Here is a 24,021-nt window from a genome sequence, read left to right as displayed (position 1 = left end):
ACATATACACAATAAAAAACAATGTTTATATTTTAAAATTGTATTACACATTTTTTATAAAAAACCAATAATAATAGAGAAATAACGAGTACAAGTATAGAATAGTACAACGGTTAAATGGCCATTTAAAGGCGTACACACGTCATTCCTGGTAAAAATTGTTCTCATAATTTTTCATACAATTTCTCATCTTATTATTTTTTTAAATGTTATTATGTCATTAAATTCGATTTAACCGTCATGCAATAAGTATTGAAGGCAGCAGCACCGAATAAAATATTAGTCTCGCTATGTAAATAACTTTTACAGAATTTTTTTGATGGTTTATTTAAAAATATATCATGCTTCGATTTTGATAAAACTTAATACAATCTGAACGGGACGATCGACCAAATTAATTCGCACATGTAAAAGTACAGTATTTTATTAACATGATAGAAAAATGTCATTATCTGCTGTTTTATTGCAGTAATTTTCGAAACATTCCTTGGTAGAAAATTAATTTCGAATTATCGTACCAGTCTCTCTTACATTATTTATACGCTAAACGGTTTCGTCTATATTTTGCGGCTTAAAAGGCGAACAAACTATAATATTTTTCTTCCTTAAACTTTAAATAGACAATACAAAGCGCTTTTTATCAAGTGAGGAATTGGCGTAGTGTCTAAGGCGACGGACGATTATCCAAAAGATGTCTTCAGTTCAAGTTCGAATCTCACTAGAGAAAATATTAAAAATTATGAAAAAATAATGTAGAAAAATTTCTTTTGTCATAGTATTTTATGAGTATTTATGAGAAAGCGCTTATTCTATGAGTAATTATGAAAAATTATGAGAAAATTTAATTGAAGAACCTACGAAACGACAGGATCTGCGCGCAATCTGCAGCTAATCTGCCGTCATAGTCTGTCGACAGGCTCTGCGCGCAATCTGCCGCCAGTCTGTCGTCAGAGTCTGTTCGCAGACTCTGTCAACAGTCTGGCGATAGATTGGGGACGCAGATGTCTATGGATCTGTCGACAGATCCTGCTCGGATTCGACAGATCCTGTCGACAGTCTGACGTCAGTCTGCGCGCAGATTGCTTACTGGGTATATACATACACAGGGTGTCTCACACTCTTCTCCGGGCATTTTGTGGGGACGTAGAATGGGTTGATGTGAATATAAAAGTCCTATACCGTTTTGCGATATTAGCAATAATTATCGAGATATTAATTGTAGAAAATTTGTGAATGATCATGTAGGATATGATAAATGAGTTATAATAGCGACGATTCCCGTCGTGTACTTATACTTTAGGTCAAATTGAACAAAAAAGTCCTCTACCATTTTGCAAATAATTACATAGATTTTTAATTATTAATTAAAGAAGATGAGTGCATTCACGCAAAATCGTGCAATAATCTTCTTTAATTAATAATTAAAAATCTGTGTGATTATTTGAAAAATGGTAAAGGACTTTTTGTTCAATTTGACCTAAAGTATAAGTACACGAGGGCAGTCGTCGCTACTATAACTCCATATTCTATTTACCATATTCTGCATGATCATTTACAAGTTTTCTACAATTAATATCTCGATAATTATTGCGAATATCGCAAAACGGTATAGGACTTTTATATTCACATCAACCCATTCTACGTCCCCACAAAATGTCCGGAGGAGAATGTGAGACATCCTATATATAAATATATATTTGTGAATGATCATGTAGGATATGATAAATGAGTTATAATAGCGACGATTCCCGTCGTGTACTTATACTTTAGGTCAAATTGAACAAAAAAGTCCTCTACCATTTTGCAAATAATTACATAGATTTTTAATTATTAATTAAAGAAGATGAGTGCATTCACGCAAAATCGTGCAATAATCTTCTTTAATTAATAATTAAAAATCTGTGTGATTATTTGAAAAATGGTAAAGGACTTTTTGTTCAATTTGACCTAAAGTATAAGTACACGAGGGCAGTCGTCGCTACTATAACTCCATATTCTATTTACCATATTCTGCATGATCATTTACAAGTTTTCTACAATTAATATCTCGATAATTATTGCGAATATCGCAAAACGGTATAGGACTTTTATATTCACATCAACCCATTCTACGTCCCCACAAAATGTCCGGAGGAGAATGTGAGACATCCTATATATAAATATATATTTGTGAATGATCATGTAGGATATGATAAATGAGTTATAATAGCGACGATTCCCGTCGTGTACTTATACTTTAGGTCAAATTGAACAAAAAAGTCCTCTACCATTTTGCAAATAATATATATATATATATATATATATATATATATATATATATATATATATACTGGGGTCGGAACTATATACTGGTGATCGGAAATTCCCGCATTCGGAGTACAGGACATGATACTTTATGCTAAAATAAACAACTTTTTCGTTTAGCAAAATGCATCCGACAAGTAGTTTTTGCAGGACAGCGTGTTAAAGTTAACAAATAAGCGGTCTCTCTAAGCAACGCTCAGGGTCGGCGCGCGCGCCTCACTCGCGTACCTAGTCCGTGACTAGTATTCATAAGTAATGTTTTTTAAGACGCTCATACGGCTCTGTTTTGATTAGTTTACAACGTCTTAAGATTGTACTTAAGACAAACAAATTCTTAAATAATAAGAATCAACTATAAACAATATCAGAATTTAACCTTCTTTCGTAGTATTGCTTAAATAATGAAAAGTTAACAAAATAAGTACTTCTTTTATTTCTCTTACGTAATAAATGAATAAAACATTGCGTGATTGCACATCATCTGAAAATAAAGACAAATGTAAATAGTAATATGCTAGTAATATGTAAATAGTAATATGCGAGCTATGAGCGTTCTATTGTTCTAAATGTTGCACAATTACGTGATAATTAAAAATAGACCGTGCAACCTTCTCGTGGTGTACCTTGGATTATGCTAATGCCGGCGGCATAATTTACATTTTTGTAGAAAATTGCTCAAACTGCAATAAAACAGAGAAATAAATTTCAAATCTATTTTTAATTATCACGTAATTGTGATATCGATAATTGTGAATCGTCCCTAAGAAATTTTCATGTTCTCTCATTATGACCTGTATTTAAAATTGCTATCAAGTATTAATTGCTCTATTCTACTAACATTCAATAGAATTAATCATTTTTTGTAGTTATCGTTAGGTTACAAATTATATAGTTAGAAATTACTGTTGGCAGTTCTGTTAATAATTGTTGATTAACTAGAATTCGGAGAAAGTCTCTTTTATATTACTATTTACTTGTTATATGACACATAAAATTTTATAAATTTCTATTGAAAAATATTCACTATCGTCTGTGAAAACAAATGTATAACCACAGTCTTTCTTTAGAAATCCTGGAAGTGGTCAACATTGAAGAAAATATTTAGCGATTATCTTCATATGGTCACCTGCACATCCGACATCAATGTTTGCTTTATAGCATGACTTCTTTACTTTATAGTACATGCGTTGTATAACTCTACTTTTTTGCTCATGACCGGTAAATAAAATATTTTGTAATGAGTAATTTATTAATCTATAAATTTTTTTAAAACAACAATAATAGTCGAGAAATTCCAAATTTTTATCTATATTTGTGTGTACATTATATTACATTATATATATTATAGTACATTATATTATAAATTATAAATATGCCTATTAAATTTACTATTTCCTACCATTTCGCTCTTAATGCCCATTGTTGTATATATGTTTTTTATTTAAAAAGCTTCATAATCATTTAACTAAGGAATTATTAATTTTTCCAAGAGATACTCTCGGTCGAGAATGTGCCTTTGAAGATAAACTATCGCAATATTATTGCGCACATTTAAAATATGAAATTGTTTCGGTCGCTAATAACAATTATAACTTTTGGGTTTATATTTAACTGTACTACTGAAGTTAACCAGGAGCAAAAACAGGAAATAGTTGTCGTATTTGATTCGATAAATTTCACAATGACGACTAAAAAGCCCGATTCGCAGTCCCGTTTCCCCTTGGTGTTCGATTTAGAATAACAGATTGCTCTGTCCCGGTCAATAGGATCGAGATGTCGGGTGTCACAACTGCTCGGCAAACGTCGAAAGGCAACAACAGTGCCGACGCAAACAACCGCATCAGAAACTTTACAATACGCATCTGCGTATTGTGAGACTTTGAAAAAGTAACTCGGTGCATTTATTGCTACAATTCAAAGCGATCGGTATCGCCGAGGTCCAAATTCCTTTTTCCGCTTTCTTTACGGGCCATAGAAAGAAATACCATAGAGAGCAACGTAGAAATAAATAATAAAGAAGCGCGTAAAGTTCAGGAGACGATGGGGGTCGAAGCATGAATTCCAAATGGTTTTCTGTACAAACGAGAGAGACCCTGAGAGCAAGCATTCATATAAATCCTACGTATCGTTATATACTGTGTTATATACTATGTCACCATACTGCAGCTAGACCGTAGCCCCTTTACCGATAGATAGGTACTCACCAGGAAGATAAACGTCGCCGAGTCTTTCATAAATCATTCACCTACCATATGTGAGATATATATGTGTACGTGTTGGCAAATACTGCCAAGCCACTTCCACCCGCGCTCATCCCAACGGTGCCAAGTGTATAAAATAGGACTCAAACAGACGATTCAAACGGAACCGTTTGAATTTTTCGATCGTTTGTGAATTCTCGACACGAAGCGCTCGCGAGGCAACGGTATTATGTGTTGTTGTACGTTTAACGTCTGGCAACTGAACAATATCGAGCCGTATGACATATGTCCACTAAAGAGCATAAAGCACTTTAGCAGTAAGATTCTTTTTTACAACCGGAAAGATTTTTGAACGAACACCAACACAAGCAACGCTTTCTTGGTTCACAAGGTTCAACTGCGCGAGCTATGATCTGTCTACTGAGTATTAAATAACACACAACATATTCCCTCTCGAGATCGATCATATCTGCAGCAAAAGAAATGAAATGATATTTCCGGTGATCTCGTAAAAACAAACATTTAGTTGTGTACAGATATGCGTAAGAACATACGTAAATTTATGAAAAAAAATTTTTAACTGTTTAAGAGGGTCACTTGTGACTTGCGACAAATATTTTATTATCTTAAAGATTTGCTCAGATTTTTTATCGAGACAACCGTGCAGTGCATATATAATCATATGAATATTAGAAAACGGTAGTTTTTGAGAAGTAATTTAATTTTCAAATTAGCTTCAAAATACTGATTATTTATGCATAACTTATGAATTTTACAAGACATCATATCTCATAAAGTTTCTGAATGATCCGATATATCGTAAGCAATATTCATCCATTAAGGCTCCTAGGGAGTCGCATCATCCATCTCTTTTTAATGACGTCAGAAGCGAGAAAACGCATGCTAAAAATTCCTGCAAAATACGTCGAGATAAACAGATATATCCACAAAACGACATTTGCGATCGATTAAGTACACCTCTAAAATACTCCGTACACTTTCCTTTTGTTCTAACAATCAACAGATAATTATAAAATAAATGTGACGTGCAATCGTCTTTTCTAACCTAATTTCCTCATTATCTTGTCATATTAATTTTCCGATTATCTATTGATTTTTAGAACAAAAGGAAAGTGTACGGAGTATTTTAGAGGTGTACTTAATCGATCGCAAATGTCGTTTTATGGATATATCTGTTTATCTCGACGTATTTTGCAGGAATTTTTAGCATGCGTTTTCTCGCTTCTGACGTCATTAAAAAGAGATGGATGATGCAACTCCCCAGGAGCCTTAAGAGTTGATTTATAATTTTTAGAGACATGGCAATATAAAGAGAAATAATATATATTTCTAGTAGTTCCTTTTTTAGATGCTATTTTCTCTTCGAAATTCTTCTTAACTAGTCTCACATTGTTACACGTGACATTTTCCTTAGTTGAATCGAAAGTTAATCTTTTTTAGAAATATTTTCAAATTTTAACAATATAGTAATTGAAATACAATCGATACTGTGTAATTAAAAAAAGATTAACCATACCGAAGTTGAAATAATTGAAGTCGAAGTGGCTGTTTGCGTCGGCACCGTTGTTGAAAGAAATACCTCTCGACGTTCACTGAACAATCGTGACACTGGATATTTCGCACAATCCTATTGACCGGAACAAAGTAATCTGTTATTCTAAATCGAATACTGGAAGAACAAGATCGCGAATGTTCACAGTCAAGTCAGGTTTTAATTATCTTTTAGTCATATCTTAGTTAGCTTTAAGTCATTATCGTGAAATTTACTGAATCAATTATGTCAGCGTCAACAATTTTGTTTCTGTTTTTATCCTTGGCTAGCTTCTACTGAAGCTACTGCATAGTTAAATATAAATCCAAAAAAATCATAATCGTTATTAGCGATCAAAATAAGTTCATATTCTAAATGTGCGTAGTAATATACGTAATTTATATTACGTAATTTATCTTGAAAACCACATTCTCGACTTTGCACTATTTACATGTATCTCTGATATACCTAATATACAAACAGTCCCAAAAGTATTAATAAAGTTCAAGCACGAAAAACGATTATATCTTAATGAATTTTTAAACATTATGTATAAGTTTGATTAATATTTTTTTATTAGCGTTAAAGCTGTATTTATAAATCATACTTATAAATCATACTTATAAATATTTAGCGCAGGCTTATAGAGTGTTTTTGTAGTGTATTATTTAATATAATTCGTTAGCAATATTGTCGCGAAACAACTTAACATTCGGTTTAATGTTATCACGTGTAAGCATTACCCCATACTCAGGGGTAATGTGGCAAGAGGTTATGACTGCGTTATCGGATCTGTACAAGAATGTAAAATGACTCGTAGCTGCCCTTCTGATAAGCTTTGTAAACCGAGAAGCATTTGTTACGCATCGTTGTAATTTTCCATCATGACGAATCGACCTGCTACTTCTCGGAAATATTCCGATTGTTCCAACTTCTTGATAGGTTGACTGATAAATCTCTGTCTTTACTTTTTCTTCAACTTAAAGACAAACATATGATTTAACTATCAGTTTACTCACCGAGAAGTTGGAATAATTGATCCACAACGTCACGATTCGTTGCTGCTATTTTTCTCGTTCGCGCGTCTCACTGGTAACACACACGTGAACTCGTTAGCACATACGCAGCGTTACATTTAACAACATTGCAATGGTCCAGCCGTGCGGCGTAGAAATACAAAATGTGCGGCGGATCGAATGTCCCGAAGGTGGCGAAGAAGGAGAGAGATATGTTCTTTTTTGTACTGGAAATGGTACGATGATCTTGAACGGCTGAGTCATTCTGCTAAGTTATGACGCGTGCTCTTTGACTCCAGTAAATTTATTCTCAGTAACATTGTGGTTTTTGACTGGAATCTCTTGGAAATATTGTACGACATTTTCTGAAGATAGCGGGTGCTGCCGAGATCTCGAGACATGTCGATCACGAAATCGATACTTCGAATCATCTGCGCGCACTCGCATTTAGATGTGGTTCCAATGTAGCCATTATTACATAAGGACGTGTTCAGATCTGTTTGGACGTTCTGGTTTTTTGGGATATACTTTAGATTATTTCCAAAGATTTCTGAGCTTTATCACCTAACCCAACGCTACCGTAGAGTAGTTGGGGCATTATCTTAGTAGAAGCTTGGAGCTATATATTAGAAAAAGAAAAGGAAATATTTAGACTTTGTTCTGATATTCGCTGCTAGTATTAACAATATTGAAAAGTTATTCTGTTATTAGCATGCAATGTGTGGCACTAGCGTGTCTAGTTCCATCAGTGACATTATAAATGGTAGCCACTTGAACGAACCATTTTAATGGACTATTATATATCACCACTATATGATATGTGTTATTGCAGCTTGCGCGTGGTGAAGCAATTGCAGTACAAATATAATATTGGACAGTTTAGCGGAAAAATACAACAGCTAGATGCCAAAATAAATAAAATATATATTATATATAAGAAATAATATATATACTGTATACGATATCTTGCAATTAAAGGTTAACTGTTCTTAAAAGAAATAACATTTTCTTTTTCAAAATCTTCATGTTTGCATCGATATAGATAGAAGATAAAAAATATCTTATTGACATTCGTATCACCGAAAAAATTCTAAATTTTACATTAGAATATTTGTTTATAATATTTAAAGAATTTATTATACGCGATCAAACTATTTGTATAATAGAAATTAATTATAATAGTTTTTTTCTTCTTGAGAACTGCCATTGCTATTTTCATATAACGCTTCAATGGTAGTCAAGCATATTAAAAGCTTTAATCTTTTTTGCAATTATCATATGTACTTGTGTCTCACTTTACACATATAGTTATAACGATTTCATTTTTGTAGTATATTGCAATGTATTATAATAGCATCCCGAAACACATCATAGCTTTGTTGGCAATAGTGAAGTAATTCCAAAATGGCTGTGGTGTCATTTCGATACATTTCAAGTAAAAATGGAACACACCTTTATGTTATCACAAGTGTAGAACTTACGTAACTAGTCAATCATTTTTCTGAAACTGCGTATAATTTGGAACATGTATATTTGAACCACTTAAATCACGTAAAAAATAAAATATGATACATAAAATCAATAATTAAAGAATAAAATAAATAGAACAGATAAAAATTAATAAATAAAGCTGTAGAGATCACAATTACAATATAAGAGACGAGCTAGATGAAACTACGTTAAGTATTTTATTTCTATCTTTCTATTAAAATTTACTTAAATAACAGAAGACAAAATATAATAACAAAACAAACAAAATAATAAATAAGTAGAATAGCCTTTGTTGTTGATGAAACGCGAAATTCGTTTGAAAAATCTTTGGTCTCGATTAAATATCAATATTAAGTATCAATATCAATCGGTACAACGAATCAGTAAACATTACTTCATAACTAATTCATGTTACTTGCGTTCAGAAAAATCAAGTGATTAACATATTTACACACTTCAAGCCACTAATGATATACGAACTCGACTAATCTCTCGTATATCTTTCTCGCGTTATTTCTCTTCGCTAGATTAAAAAGTACACTTATTAAATAGATTTTCATATTATTAAATATCTGTTAAGCATAGCTTTACTTTGTTAAAATAGCTATTGATCTTAGATTGCACGTTATTGCATCTGTTTCTTCTTTGTATTCACTTTTTTTTGTATTTTACGCGATTTTATTTTCGCGTTTTTAAGTAATGTGTTTAGTAACCTTTCTTCGAAGAGAATTTTCCAAGACTTGCAGGTAAGACTTAATATCACAAGAGCTCGGCGAAATAGGCGACGAAGCGTTAAATGAAGTCACAGATCTCCTCTACTCGAGACTTTCTTCAATCAGTTTGTGTACCTATCTAACAGAAGGCGGTGGCCGAAGGTTCTCCAGTGGAAATTTCCATTGCAGTTGGCATTCCGCGCGAATGGCGCGACTGTACAGTCCACCATAAAAGTAGACGTTTTCTTATTTCTCTTTTATTTACATACATGCATACACATTTATGCACATACGTTTACGAATACACTCAGCAGACATGTACACCACCCGAACTGGCTTTCGCTCGGCTCTGTCAGTGACAAAGTTTGCAATGCAAGAGGAACACACATATTTTTCTGGTAATTTTCTATTTATCATGTTGGTGAACTACTTTAGTAGTTCATATAATTATTTTTGTCTTATCTTTATTTGAAAAAAACGATAAAACAGTAATGTTTTGCGTCGCTTTGTATTACAACTGATATGCTATTTTTGTTTTTATTACAACATACTTAAAATAATTTTCACACGTAACAATGTATGATAATCCTAAGTTTACTGTTGCATATCGTTATCTCAGATAATAAAATACAAAATATTCTGTATGAATAATTAAAGACTTGAAAGAATGATGAAGGCACATCAATAAAACGTGTTTGATTACGCAATGATATATTCGTTGTGTACAGATAGAACTCACAAAACTGAACACAAAATTCCTCTATCATCCCGCAAACAACTACTAAAATTTTGAGTTATTTATTAAAAACGATTAGTGCATTATTGCGTACAAACATATGTCAACTAATCTTTTCTAATTAATAACTAAAAACCTACGTGATTATTTGCAAAATAGTAAACGACTTTTTGTTTAGTTCGACCTAATTTGCAAGCACACGACGACAAATGTCTCTATGACAACACATCTGCTGCATCACGCATAATTCGCCAATCTTCTTTGATTAATGGATCAAAATTTTATTGTTGTTTGTGAAATGGTAAACGAATTTTGTATTCAGCTTGATAAGTTTTACTTACAATGGGTGTGTCATTAATTGTCAGACACCCTATATAAGGAAGTTTCCGTGCAATCCGAACGTTTCCTCATACTCATACCAAGAAATATCGTTGTACTATAAATTATACTGCGAATCAATTGCAGAGCATGTATGTTTTTATGTATGCTATTTATAGACATTGTTATAAGACAACATGTTCTTCGCAATGATACTAAGTATTACATCGCATGTTAACAATACGTTGCTGTTTGTTATAAACTATATATATGCTGATGAATATAAAAACTGATACTATATATGTGCTGATGAATATAAATTTTATATTATTTTGTAATTTTAGATCTTATTTTTTATTTTATAATAATATTTTGCCTAAAAAATTACCGAAGATAAAACAGTTTTTAAATATTTCGTCACATCATTTGAAAATATAGGGAATGTACTATTTAATGTACTATTTAAAAAAAGCATTCCTTTTAATACAAATAATACTTGCTAAAAATTGTTTTTAAAAGGAATGCTTTTTTTTATTAAATAGTATATTCCCTATATTTTCAAATGATGCGACGAAATATTTAAAAACTGTTTTATCTTCGGTAATTTTTTAGGCAAAATATTATTATAAAATAAAAAATAAGATCTAAAATTACAAAATAATATAAAATTGTTTTTCTTGATTATAAAAAATAAGTAAAATTTAGTTCTTCGTAACTTTCAGTAATGAAATTGTTAAAAAAATATTTTACAGTTTAAGAAATCTTCAGTTAACAAAAACATATCTTCATATATAAAATTTATTTCTTTTTTTACAATACTACACGAATTTAGATAAAAACCCATCAAATGTTAAAACCTTTCATGAAATGTGCCGATAACAGCTACATAAAAGAAGAAATATATACTCTGAGGAAAAAAGCGGTTTGAACGACAAAATCGGCGGCTATCAAAGAAATATTGGATCTATTCAATAAAGTACATATTAATGCAATAAGTTGCGTAGCACGTTTTGCAAATTGTTGCATTAACATGTATTTTGTTGAATAGATCCAATATTTTTTTGGCCGGGGACCGCCGATTTTGTCGATCCAATCGCTTTTTTTCTCAGTGTATAAATAGCACCATTTAAAATTGGTTCTTTTCTCCGAAATTTGTCCTTTAATTTACATATGTGTAGATTGCCGAGTAATTTTCCTTTACCGAGTTATTTATCGATGAAAAAGAGAACGTTCTTGTGTCTTTGAACATTCACAAATTTTATATGAATAAATCTTAAATGAATCTTTTTGGCATACCGACTTCGTTTGTTCCTGTTCCTTTATAAATAAACTGATAGTTTAGATTTTGTTCTTCACTTTGCCATTTTCGTGTTATAACAATAAGTTTTTTCTGCCCTTAGACTATTGAGTTTGTGGAGCTCTCTTTTTGTTCATATCTGCGATAAGAATGTTATTTAATTTTGCGAATTTTCTTTCCTTGCATTGATTTTTCTAAGTTGGATTGCGTTTATTACGTTTGTTACGTAGCCTGCAAACACGGATATGACTGATTTAAGTTGCTTCCGCGACCAACTATCAATGTTGAGAATATGACAACTTATCTTGCGACTTTTCATTACATGGACATCATTGGATATTGACTACCGACTGAAAAGGACCACATCCAATGGTCGAAACATTTAAATTAAATTAATTTAATATATTTCTGATTTTTTTACATGGCTAAATTATAAGCGCATAACACCTGCAATTTTTGGCTCTTATTGTCCTTAATAATATTATTATTTTATTTTATATGAATAAATAATTATTGTTACATGTATAAAAAGCTTAATATTCTTTCTTTCATTTTTTATATAAATATATAAATTGCAGTAAAAAGATATATTGTTCAATATGTTTATACAGGGTGTCCCACAACTGGTAGAACACCCGTTAGGAATAGGTAGGGTGATATTTGGAACTGAAAGTTCCTCTTCCATTTTTGGATCCGACAATTAGTTAATGAGATATTATTTAATTAATTCTACCAATCCCTTAGCGCCCCGAGTGAGCGCTCAGGGCCGTAGGACACCGTAGGCTCCTCAAGGGCCCTGCTTGTCCGATTTTCTCCCCTTTTTTGTATTACAGGAAAATAAATATGGATGAATGAGTGAATAAGTGGGTATGTGGGTGGATGCCTGATCGGGGCCGGGGTGGCAAGTTTTCGGTGTGTGGGGATGATGTGTGGGCGTTTTTGTGTGCGGTTATAAGTACATAGATAATTAGTATGTTTTTAGTGCGAGTAGGTGGAGTGATTGGCTTATATGCCGGAGGGGGAGGGCATGTGTGGTATGCTTTCTTCGAGTGACTTGACCTGTGGATGACTTAAATGTTTTGTGCATGTCAGTGATTGAGTACCGTGAATTATTTTAGTGTGTGTGTGTGTGTGTGTGTGTGTGTGTGTGTACAAAAAGAAGAGAAAAACGGACAAGTAGGGCTCTTGAGGAACCTACGGCGTCCTACGGCCCTGAGGGCCGTCTACTTACTCGGGGCGCTACCCTGCTTAAAAACTTAATAGAAAATAATTAGATAAGATTGAAATGGATAGAATTCTTATATTGATTTATACTACTTATCATGCACCGAAGCCGTACAACATAGACTTTCTATATATTTTAATCGTATTTTATGATACTATTCTTTTCAATCATCTTGAATATTGATGTTTGTATAACAAATTGATATTTCTGAATCATAGTAAATATCGCATTATGTATCTTTATTTCAACTTCAGCTTTTACACAGCCAGGAAGTCTTCGGTTTATACATTTTTCCTTGTTTTTCTTATTTCTTTATTTCTACGTATATTTCTACACGCCTTATTTTTATTCCTTTTTTTCGCCATCCCTTATAAAAATTTAATAAGTGATAATTACTGATAAGTGATAATTTGGCCAGCGATAATTACTGTCGTTCAATAATCTTATTACTCGTACGAGTAATAAAATTACTATTTATTACTGGCCAATCACAGCCAGTAATACTTTTCTATAAGGGATCTATATCCTATTTTTCTTAAACCTTACTTCCTTTCCTTTTCGCCTTTTTATTTTCCTTCCTTTTTGTATCTTAACCTATACTTAACCTAATATACCATCCTTTTAATCTATTCCATCCTTTTGGATTTCCTATCCTTTGTATTTCTTATCCTAAACTACTCTCGGAGGTTTGCCAGACCTACCAAGAGGAGTGCGAGCATATGAAAATTTTTCCGTTCCACTGGGAATCGAACCCTGGCCTCTATAGCGTAGTATAGACTAGTGTCTATTCCACTGTGCTACGCTCGCACTCTAAATATCGCATTATGTATTTATTATTATTTTATAATAAACTTCTTATAATATTCTTTTATAATAATTCTACTTATAATGATGGTCACAAAATGGTCAGATAAAAATGAAACGTATAATTTAATGTTAAATAACTCTACTATAAAGAATAATATTGTGATCTATTGGTATGCAAATTAAAACGTAAAATGTGGGCTTTTAAATAGTATACGACATTATAGTGATTTTTTTTCTTTTTACTGTGTACTTCAACAAATTTCATTAAAAATTCTTAACATTTAATGAATTTTATTTATATACGTTTATTTATGTACATATAATATCGTAGGAAACAAGTACTTTAAATATTCTATAAAAATTATTATACAAGAACTTTATCTTCAAGAATTTATTGAAAAATTAGAGACTTCGAGCTATGAAATACTTCGTGAATTATTAGGTGTACAATTTTGCTGCCGCCGTTTTTTTCCGAAATTCGAGGCTTTATTGTAAAGCCTCTGACTATACATTTATGATTCAAAATATTGTCCATTGCTGGCCCTTATAGAAATATCATACTAAGAATCATTGATAATTACTTATTTTCAGTATTAAAAATACTGAATAATAAGTAATTATCAATGATTCTTAGTATAATATTTCTATAAGGGGCCACTACTTTCTTCCATCTTTCGGGCAGCGTACGAATCCCGCGTCGAAAAAATTGGTCATCTTTTGAGGCGATCCACGAATCGATCCAATTTTTTACTTCTTCATAAGACCGGAAGTGCTGGTCAGCCAGACCATGTGCTATTGATCGAAACAAGTGATAGTCAGAGGGAGCAACGTCTGGAGAATACGGCGGGTGGGGTAGGACTTCCCATTTTAATGTTTCCAAGTATGTCTTGACCACTTTCGCAACATGGGGTCGAGCATTGTCATGCTGCAAAATCACTTTATCGTGTCTCTCGTTGTATTGCGGCCGTTTGTCTTTCTATGCTCGGCTCAAACGCAACAATTGCGTTCGATACCGATCGTCTGTGATTGTTTCAGTTTTAACAGCTCATAATACACTACGCCGAGCTGGTCCCACCAAATACAGAGCATGATATTGGAGCCATGAATATTCGGTTTGGATTCGGAATGGCCGTCGACGTGGAAGCATGGCCGGGAACTCCCCATGATTTTCTGCGCTTAGGGTTATTGTGAATGAACCCATTTTTCGTCCCCAGTCACAATGCGATGCAGAAATCCCTTCCGTCTTTGCCTTTCAAGCAGCTGTTCACAAGCAAACAAACGCCGTTCAACATCTCTCGGCTTCAATTCGTACGGCACCCAATTTCCTTGCTTCTGAATCATTCCCATGGCTTTGAGGCGTTTTGAAATGGCTTGTTGAGTCACTCCCAATGATCGTGCTAATTCTTCTTGATTTTGACACGAGTGATCAAGTAATGCCTCCAATTCTGCATCTTCAAAAACTTTCTCTCTTCCACCGTTATGTCGGTCTTCGACGTCAAATCACCGTTCTTGAAGCGTTGAAACCACTCACGACCCATTCTTTCACTAATAGCGGCCTCATAAATATTTGAGAGCATTCGATGAGCCTCAGTCGCAGATTTCTTCATATTGAAGCAGAAAATTAAAACCTCCCGCAAATGACGAGAATTTGGCTCGTAAACTGACATTTTCAATCGAGAATAATTTTATGATGCAGACACAAATCGACTAATGTTTCTATGGGGTTATGTTGACAGATTCCCAAGTTTATTGTATGACGTCTATGATCTATTTATTTCGACCACCATTTACCGCTAAAGCCATCTATAGGAAAACGGCGGAAGCAAAATTGTACACCTAATATTTCAATATCTTTATTTTGGCCGATAGATAAGCACATTGATCCTTGCTTATTTCTTATGATCGATAAAAAATTACTCTTTAATTTTTAAGTATAATATAGTATGATTCATCGACAAAAGTCGAAAAATTTTTATTTTCAAGTGATATATCTCTTTAAGTAATATATCTTTGTAACTCTATCGAATACCTATCTGCGTATTATTATAATTAAAAACAAATCAAATTTTCTGAAAAGTAGAAATAGATCTCAAAACTGGAATGAAATCTATGATAACTAATATCATAAGTGGACTTTATTAGTCACATTAATTAACAATATTAGGAATTTTACTTTAAAATTGGTAGAAAATGTGCCGATTTTCACAAACTAATAACTGATATTTCGAATATTATATACAGGGTGTCCTACAACTGATAGAACACCCATTAAGAGTAAGTAGGGGTGAAATTTGGAACTGAAAGTTCCTCTTTCACTTTTGGATCCGACAATTAATTAATTAATTAATGTTGGATAGAAAATGATAGAAAATTTGTCTATCATATAGTGATTTTGATTCACATATTTGACAACTCATTTACGAAATTTCGTAAATGAATTCATATCCCAGCTAATAAGAAGACGTCGAAATGACGTGATTTTTTCGACCTCCAGACGTTATTAAAAACCTAAATGGAATATTATTTTGATGTACTTAAACACACGTTGTGATGTGATTATATCGCAATCCATTGACGTCACTTTTGCTACGTCACACTGACGTCGATACATGAAGTAAAAATGACGTCATTTAGACGTTTTGAGGATATTATTAGAGCGTTTAATTTTCGTTATTATCCAGACAGCACAAAATATTTATAAAATATTTACAAAATATTTATAAGATTTATTTTATAAATATTTACCAAAATATTTCTAAATATTTTTGTGACCTTAGATTCAATATATAGATCATATATATAGATCATAAATATTTATCAAAAATATTATAAAGATATTTTATTAAAATATATACATTTATATACAATTTTCTCTTTTCCTGAATTTTTCTTAAATTTTTAACTTTATCATTTCACATGCTACTTAAATTCAAGTTAAATTGTATTTTTAAAATCTGCTTACTATATTGCCGAGATTCGAATTTGAGACTTTTGGTTCTTGAGTCGTTCATCTTATCTACTGTCACCTTGACTGAGAGATGCTTCGTATTGTATACATATGATATATCCATGTACGAAAACAAATGATTTATTCAAAAGAAGAGAATAGATCCTTTGTAATTTAATGTGCAATGACCATTAAAGACGATGTGATTTAAGACGCTCTTTCGGAGCGCGTTATTAATATCACGTCGTTTCATTATTATCGCTTTTCAGATTTACAATAAGGATAGAATGCCATAGTAGCGCTATATAGCATTTTCTTGCATGCACTCTTTGATTAATATACACTCCCCTACAACTAACAGTTAAAGACGTCATTAAGACGTTATTAAGACGTCATATGATGTTACTTTGTTAGCTGGGTCATATATTGAACATAGATAATCCATCTTTTTGACGTAATAAAAAAGACGTATTATTTTAGTATTTATAATCACGTCAAAATTACATTCCACTTAGGTCACATGACGTCATCGACATCAAAATCACGTAATTTTTACATCATTTCGATGTTGTGTTGTTAGCTGGGATATCATGTATTATACTGATTAAATATTATATAACTTTTATATTCAACATGATGGAAAAAAGAAGTATTAAAGATAAGACTAAACTGTATAGTTATTTTTATCTGATTATTTTGTAACCATGATCCCAGATAACATACATGTCTAAAAGATAACATGCATATCGAAAAGACGTTTTATGCAACAAAATGTTTTCGACATCTTTTAGACATGCATGTTATCTGGGATTATAAATAGAATTATTATGAAAGAATATTATAAGTAGTTTATTATAAAATAATAATAAATACATAATGCGATATTTACTATAATTTAGAAATATCAATTTATTATACAAACATCAATATTCAAGATGATTGAAAAGAATAGTATCATATTGACATTTGTTTAAAATATTTATAACATTATTTTTATTTTTTCAATTGTCTCAAATATTATATTTACACTGTTACTAAATGTTTCTAACGAAAGGGCTGCTCAGTCAATGCTTTAACTTACAAAAATGACTTGGTCGAACCTCCTTAACCTCACCAATGCTCGTCACTTCGTAGATGGATATTTTAATCGCACAATGACGGAAATCTTGGCCTTCTACCGCATGATATCTCGCGCGTAGCGACGGAAATCTAATAAAGCAACGAACGACTCGTGCGCGGAGTCGGTCGTCGGCTCGCCGAAAAAGTGAAATAAAAAAAGGGAAATAATAAACAAAAAGAAAACCTGCTGCGACTTTTCGCAGCTCAAAGACGACGTGAATTCTCTACCATCGCAAAATTTGAACTGACGTCGCGACTACCCGTTAGATCCATGTCGATCTCGACGAAAGTGTGTGACACACTCTCATTGGCTTATCCGTCGCTGTAACTACTAAACTTGATGAAGGCTTATAGGTCAGTAGATTATGCGATAAAAAGCGTTATAGGATAAAATATTAAGAAATACATGAAGAAGATACTGCATATTCTAACTACATTGTCATCGAGCAGCAGATCGTTTAGCCAGCTAAGCAGCTAGCACGCGCTCACGCACCGAGCACGTGTTCCAGGCGATTTCTTGTCGAAGATTCTCTCCAGGAGAGAATCTTCGAGAAAATCCCTCTAACAGCACAAATATCCAAAGGACGTACAGAATATGTTCTGAGGATGTCCTCAGGACGTTCTACGTCCTCAGGACATCCCTGTACTTTGTATTGTTTAGGTCTATGTCCGACCTTGAACAGAAACAAACATTAAATGTATGTAACTTCTTTATTTTTTTATTTTTATATACAGTTAAAAATAAATAAAAATAAATTAATAACAATATGCAGCTTTTTTCAAACTTTGATTTATTATATTTGTTTAATGTTCATATTCATGATCAGATTCAAATGTGACCCACACAGTAGAAATGTTCAAAATACATCATGGAGATATCCTAAAGATGTTGCGATATTTCTTTAAGATATCCCAATAATATATTTTGAATATTTCTGCTGTGTAGGGAGCGGGAATTGCCAAGATTTTATAGACACATAAAAACTAGTTTCTTTGTGTCCAGACTCTTATTATAATGTCTCTAGTTCTTATGAGCGAAGTCTGATACTTACAATTGCAGTCGATTCTTATCATTGAAATCGGCTAAAGCTGACTTGAGATGACTCGGGACCACACTAGAAACGATTCGGGAGACTGGTCTTTCGGCCGTCGACAGTCTTTTTATATTTGAAATTCGATTCTTGATAGTATGCGAATGAGATATGCATATAAAAATGTATAATTCATGTTACATATACTGTAGATTTTCGTATGTGTATTTCATTCGCACACCATCGAGCCCCTGCTTTATCTTTGATTAGGGGGGGTTTACTTACGATAACCTGAAACGCTAAAATCGGTATAGGTCGACGTAAAAATTAATGGCTCGCAACACGGTATCTTATATACTGATTACGTTATGGCCGCTGCTTATGCATGCATTTTAGAGTGAATTTCACTAACTCCGATTACGATCAAAATCTGACCGATGTATCAGGTGCGGATCCATGCAGCGGAATAGCGGAGCGCGGAACGAGAGCGGAACCAATCACGAGCGTCATTTTATGTATTATTTTAATATATATTATAATATATATTATTTTATTTCCACATATACTACATTACATAAATTGGCATATGATTTCTCGTTTCTGACGTTATTAAATAAGGATAGTCGTACCAAGTATCCAGGACTCTTAATTTATAAAACTATTCTATAAATATATAGCATTTATAATAATGTATTTTTGGAGTAATGTTGCATAATTAATAACTTTTATAACATATAGCGTAATGTTTGCATTCAATTTAGAGATATTAAAAAATTATAGTATAACATTAGAACTAGTATAACATTAGAATAATCTTCCATTAAACTCGTAACTCCATCAATTATTTGCTTTATAGCTATATGAGAGACTTTACAATTTTTACGCACATTCATAATGAATTGCACTGCATTCCATTGAAGATTATTTAAAAGTGATATTCGATTTAATCCATCGTTTTTATCTGCAAATTAATATGTACGTATATGCATATTTTAAATAAACGTTATAGATAAGGTATAATATTAATTTATAGAAATATAATATAAGAAAAAACAAGCTAAAAAGTTATATTGTCAATTGCAAAAAATAAATATCCAGACAGTACAATGTCCAAAATTGGAATATAAGACATCTTTAAAATATCTTTAAGACGTTTTATATCCCCATTTTGGATATTATGTTGAATATTATATAAAAAAATATTTAAAAAATTATCCTAATTGATCAGTGTCATATTCTCAAACGATTTTTTTCTTTATTATTATTTTATCTGTATCATTAACTTCTTCAATCAAATTTTCTAACTCCAGAGAATATTATTGTTCACATCTAAAAGATTGTCCACATCTTGGTTAATGTAATCCAACGTTCGTATAGCGTTAAGATGTTGTCGTTTAAAATGTTGTGTAAATGACTTCCATTTATCATAAGTAGCACCACATTATTCATAAATACATCGAATTCTAAATTATGGATCTTGCTTATGAAATCGCGCATAATGGCGAATTAATTCGTCACTTAAATGGCATTTAAAGAAACACATTGCACAAGAAAAGCGATATTGTAATTCCTGCCTTTCCATGATATATAAATCTTATTTAATAATCTTGTAGGAAAATGTTATTATTATTTTGCTCGCCTTGATGTATGGAATTTTTACAAAACACGTTTTATACAACTGCTTAAATTGACTCTGAATTATAACCTATTAAAACAAATAAAATACTTCTTAAGCACGGTCTATAATAAAATCATAGTCGTTTGACAATTTGTCAATGTGACAGTGCTATTTATCATCTCAGTTCACCATATGGCGATACTTTTTTTTAATTCGCATAATTTGTTATTTCGATTAGAATCGCATTTCTGCAAACATGTTATTGTTAATCACTGTCATTCTTGGCGGCTTCCACCAGACGATCACATACTATTTGCATATAAGGAATATGTTGAGAATGTAACACTTATGACGTTCACCGATCAATATACTTTCTTCTCCATACTGAAACGTTGAAAATACACACCCAGATAGCCAAACCTGCGCGAGCAGATTTTGCGCAGAGTCTATCAACAGTGTCTGTAGACAGAATGGCAACAAATTGCACACAGAATCTGTTCTGACGACAGATTGGTGACAGACTGCGCGCAAAGCCTGTCGACAGAATCTGCCGACAAATTGACGGTAGATTGTGCGCAGATTCTGTTTCCTAGATAGGCTATTTAATTATATCAAGGGCCATAGTACGCTATTAAATGGGGCAGTTTCACATACACCATGTAAAACTCCGAGAGGAGTAAAGATAATTATATTGTGCAATAATTGTATACATATACACAATAAAAAACAATTTTTACTTTTTAAAATGGTATTATATATTTCTTATAAAAAAGCAAAAATAATAGAGAAATAACGAGTACAAGTATAGAATAGTACCTAGGATCCCGCTAGTAAGAATCCATAGAAGGAGGAGGGCATACTAGGTGGCGGCAGGACCGTGCGTTCGAGATCTGCGTATCTTTTTCGTTCCAGAAAGAGAAAAATATCGAGAGCGCGGTCCTGCTAGGCCGGGACTTGAACCCGGGTCTTTCGCTTGCCCCGGGCGACTGCTTTAAACCACTGAGCTACCTGATGCTCCACGCTCACGACACTCTCCTCTTCCTAGATAACGCTCAGAGATGTCGTTCGGAAGCGACATCTCTTGGCGCGATCCCGAACGCACGGCGACTACAGAGAGAAACAATGTTACTGTACCAAATGGTACAGCTGTCAGTCTCTCAAAGTCAAAGGTTGCTATCCTTTAAGACCTGCTGTCCAAGTATGCCCGTCTCCACGGTTGCCCCTCTTCATCCGGTGCAAATAATATAAATAAGCCCCGGGATCGACACCAATTTTTTGGCAGCCCCCGGGTGCTTGGACGTAATGCGCCATGGGGGATCCACCATAGAAGGAGGAAGGTGGCGGCGGGACGCCGTGCGTTCGAGATCTGCGTATCTTTTTCGTTCCAGAAAGAGAAAAATATCGAGAGCGCGGTCCTGCTAGGCCGGGACTTGAACCCGGGTCTTTCGCTTGCCCCGGGCGACTGCTTTAAACCACTGAGCTACCTGATGCTCCACGCTCACGACACTCTCCTCTTCCTAGATAACGCTCAGAGATGTCGTTCGGAAGCGACATCTCTTGGCGCGATCCCGAACGCACGGCGACTACAGAGAGAAACAATGTTACTGTACCAAATGGTACAGCTGTCAGTCTCTCAAAGTCAAAGGTTGCTATCCTTTAAGACCTGCTGTCCAAGTATGCCCGTCTCCACGGTTGCCCCTCTTCATCCGGTGCAAATAATATAAATAAGCCCCGGGATCGACACCAATTTTTTGGCAGCCCCCGGGTGCTTGGACGTAATGCGCCATGGGGGATCCACCATAGAAGGAGGAAGGTGGCGGCGGGACGCCGTGCGTTCGAGATTTGCGTATCTTTTTCGTTCCAGAAAGAGAAAAATATCGAGAGCGCGGTCCTGCTAGGCCGGGTCTTTCGCTTGCCGAGCGACTGCTCTAAACCACTGAGCTACCTGACGCTCCACGCTCACGACACTCTCCTCTTCCTAGATAACGCTCAGAGATGCCGTTCGGCATCCCGTTCATACGCGCATGCGTACATGGATAACACCGGCGTTACTGTAACTTTCAAGCTCCTTTATAACTCGGAAAGTACTTAATGAAACGTAACTTTATTATAATGTTTTGGAAAGCTCTCGCGATAAGCTACAAGAATATGTAATAAAAAAATAGGGGTTTTCGTTTAAAAAACATTAATGACCTTGACTTGATTTTGACAAGGTCATTCAAGGTCCACATTTTCATCATGTGTCCCCCTTTAAGCCATACAACTTTCGTTTGAAAAATTTTTCAATAAAATCATCGATTCGCAAGATAATCGAACATATCACTTAAAGTGAAACACCCTGTATATACAGGGTCTCTGATAATTTAATACACCAACTCCATAGGGGCGTAGAGCTAAGCGAGAAGATCAGAAAAGTCCTCTTCCATTTTGTGATAACGCGTCTAGTTTATTAATAACAACCACGTAAAGTTTAGCGTTTGTTACACCCATCGCAGCCTATAGACGCTCCGCGTCAAGCTGTGTACGTCGAGGCTGAGCGATAACGCGGCGCGTTCATCGTTGCTTTGTCGGCAGCGTCAAAGCGTCAAAACGCCATCAGCGCGATACAGAGTATCTCAGAACAATCTACGAAGCTGTTGTGAGAACATAGAGCGTGTTAAAATAAACATAAAAGACTTATACCATTTTGCGATATTCGTAATAATAATCGAGAAATTAATTGCGAAAGAGAGAGATTAAAGAAAAGCATGTGTTGAATAGTAGAGGACGGACCGCTCTAGTCATAGCGCGGCCCAGTAATATAGCGCGCGGATGTCTACGCATTTCCAATCACCGCGCGCGACATCCGCTCGCTTTATTACTGGGCCGCGCTGTGACTCGAGCGGTCCATCCTTTATCATTCAGCGTGCGTTTTTCCTTAATATTTTTTAATTAATATCTTGACTATTATTGCGAATTTCGCAAAACGATATAGGACTTTTATGTTCACATCAACTCATTCTACGTCCCCACAAAATGGCCGGAAGAGAGTGTGAGACACCTTGTATATAAAGTGTCTCAGAATAATGTACGAATCTCTCGTAAGAACGTAGAGCGGGTCGAGGTGAACATAAAAGTTCTGTATCGTTTTGCGATATTCGTAATAATAACCGAAAAATTAATTACGAAAGATTAAAGAAAAGAGTGTGCTAAATGGTAGAGGACGGACCGCTCGAGTCACAACGTAGTCCAGTAATATAGCGCGCGGGTGTCGCGCGTGGCGGTTGGAAGACAATCTATACTTGTACACCACTCTATACTTGTACACTATGCTCCTACATCGCCCCTCGGTGCGGTGTGGCAAGACGTAGGAGCGCAGCGGTATAAGAAGTATAGGCAGTGGTGTGTTGTCTTCCAATCGCCACGCACGACATCCGCGCACTATATTATTGGATAACTCAAGCGGTCCGTCCTCTACCATTCAGCATATGCTTTTCCTTAATCTTTCACAATTAATTACTCGACTATAATTACGAATTTCGCAAAACGGTATAGGATTTTTATGTTCACATCAACCCATTCTACGTCCCCACTAAATGCCCAGAGGAGAGTGTGAGACACTCTGTATATACTATATATATATATATATATATATATATATATATAT

The 24,021-nt window shown here is 33.9% G+C and overlaps 1 protein-coding gene across 8 annotated transcripts in view; it reads right to left on the bottom strand.

The window, feature by feature from the left end:
- The window catches only part of LOC116840901 (glucose dehydrogenase [FAD, quinone]-like), a 24,905-nt gene extending 6,031 nt beyond the window's left edge, over nt 1-18,874 (bottom strand). The window contains exons 1-3 of one of the 8 annotated variants that reach the window (XM_032808236.1): nt 17,689-18,015; nt 11,846-11,978; nt 11,628-11,767 (exon numbers count right to left, since the gene is read on the bottom strand). The gene's annotated coding sequence lies outside the window, so the exon portion shown is untranslated. Of the gene's footprint in view, nt 1-6,042; nt 6,154-7,076; nt 7,687-9,277; nt 9,425-11,627; nt 11,768-11,845; nt 11,979-17,688; nt 18,016-18,778 lie in introns of those variants that run through there. The other 7 variants (XM_032808235.1, XM_032808233.1, XM_032808230.1 and 4 more) reach the window with 7 other exon arrangements.
- Nucleotides 18,875-24,021: the final 5,147 nt, after the last annotated feature.

Source organism: Odontomachus brunneus, unplaced genomic scaffold (assembly GCF_010583005.1).
Source record: "Odontomachus brunneus isolate Ranch 3 - 2012 unplaced genomic scaffold, Obru_v1 Obru_scaffold_012, whole genome shotgun sequence".
Taxonomy (NCBI): Eukaryota; Metazoa; Arthropoda; class Insecta; order Hymenoptera; family Formicidae; genus Odontomachus; species Odontomachus brunneus.
The sequence above is the reverse complement of the archived record's forward strand: the minus strand, read 5'-3'. Positions and strand labels throughout refer to the sequence as shown.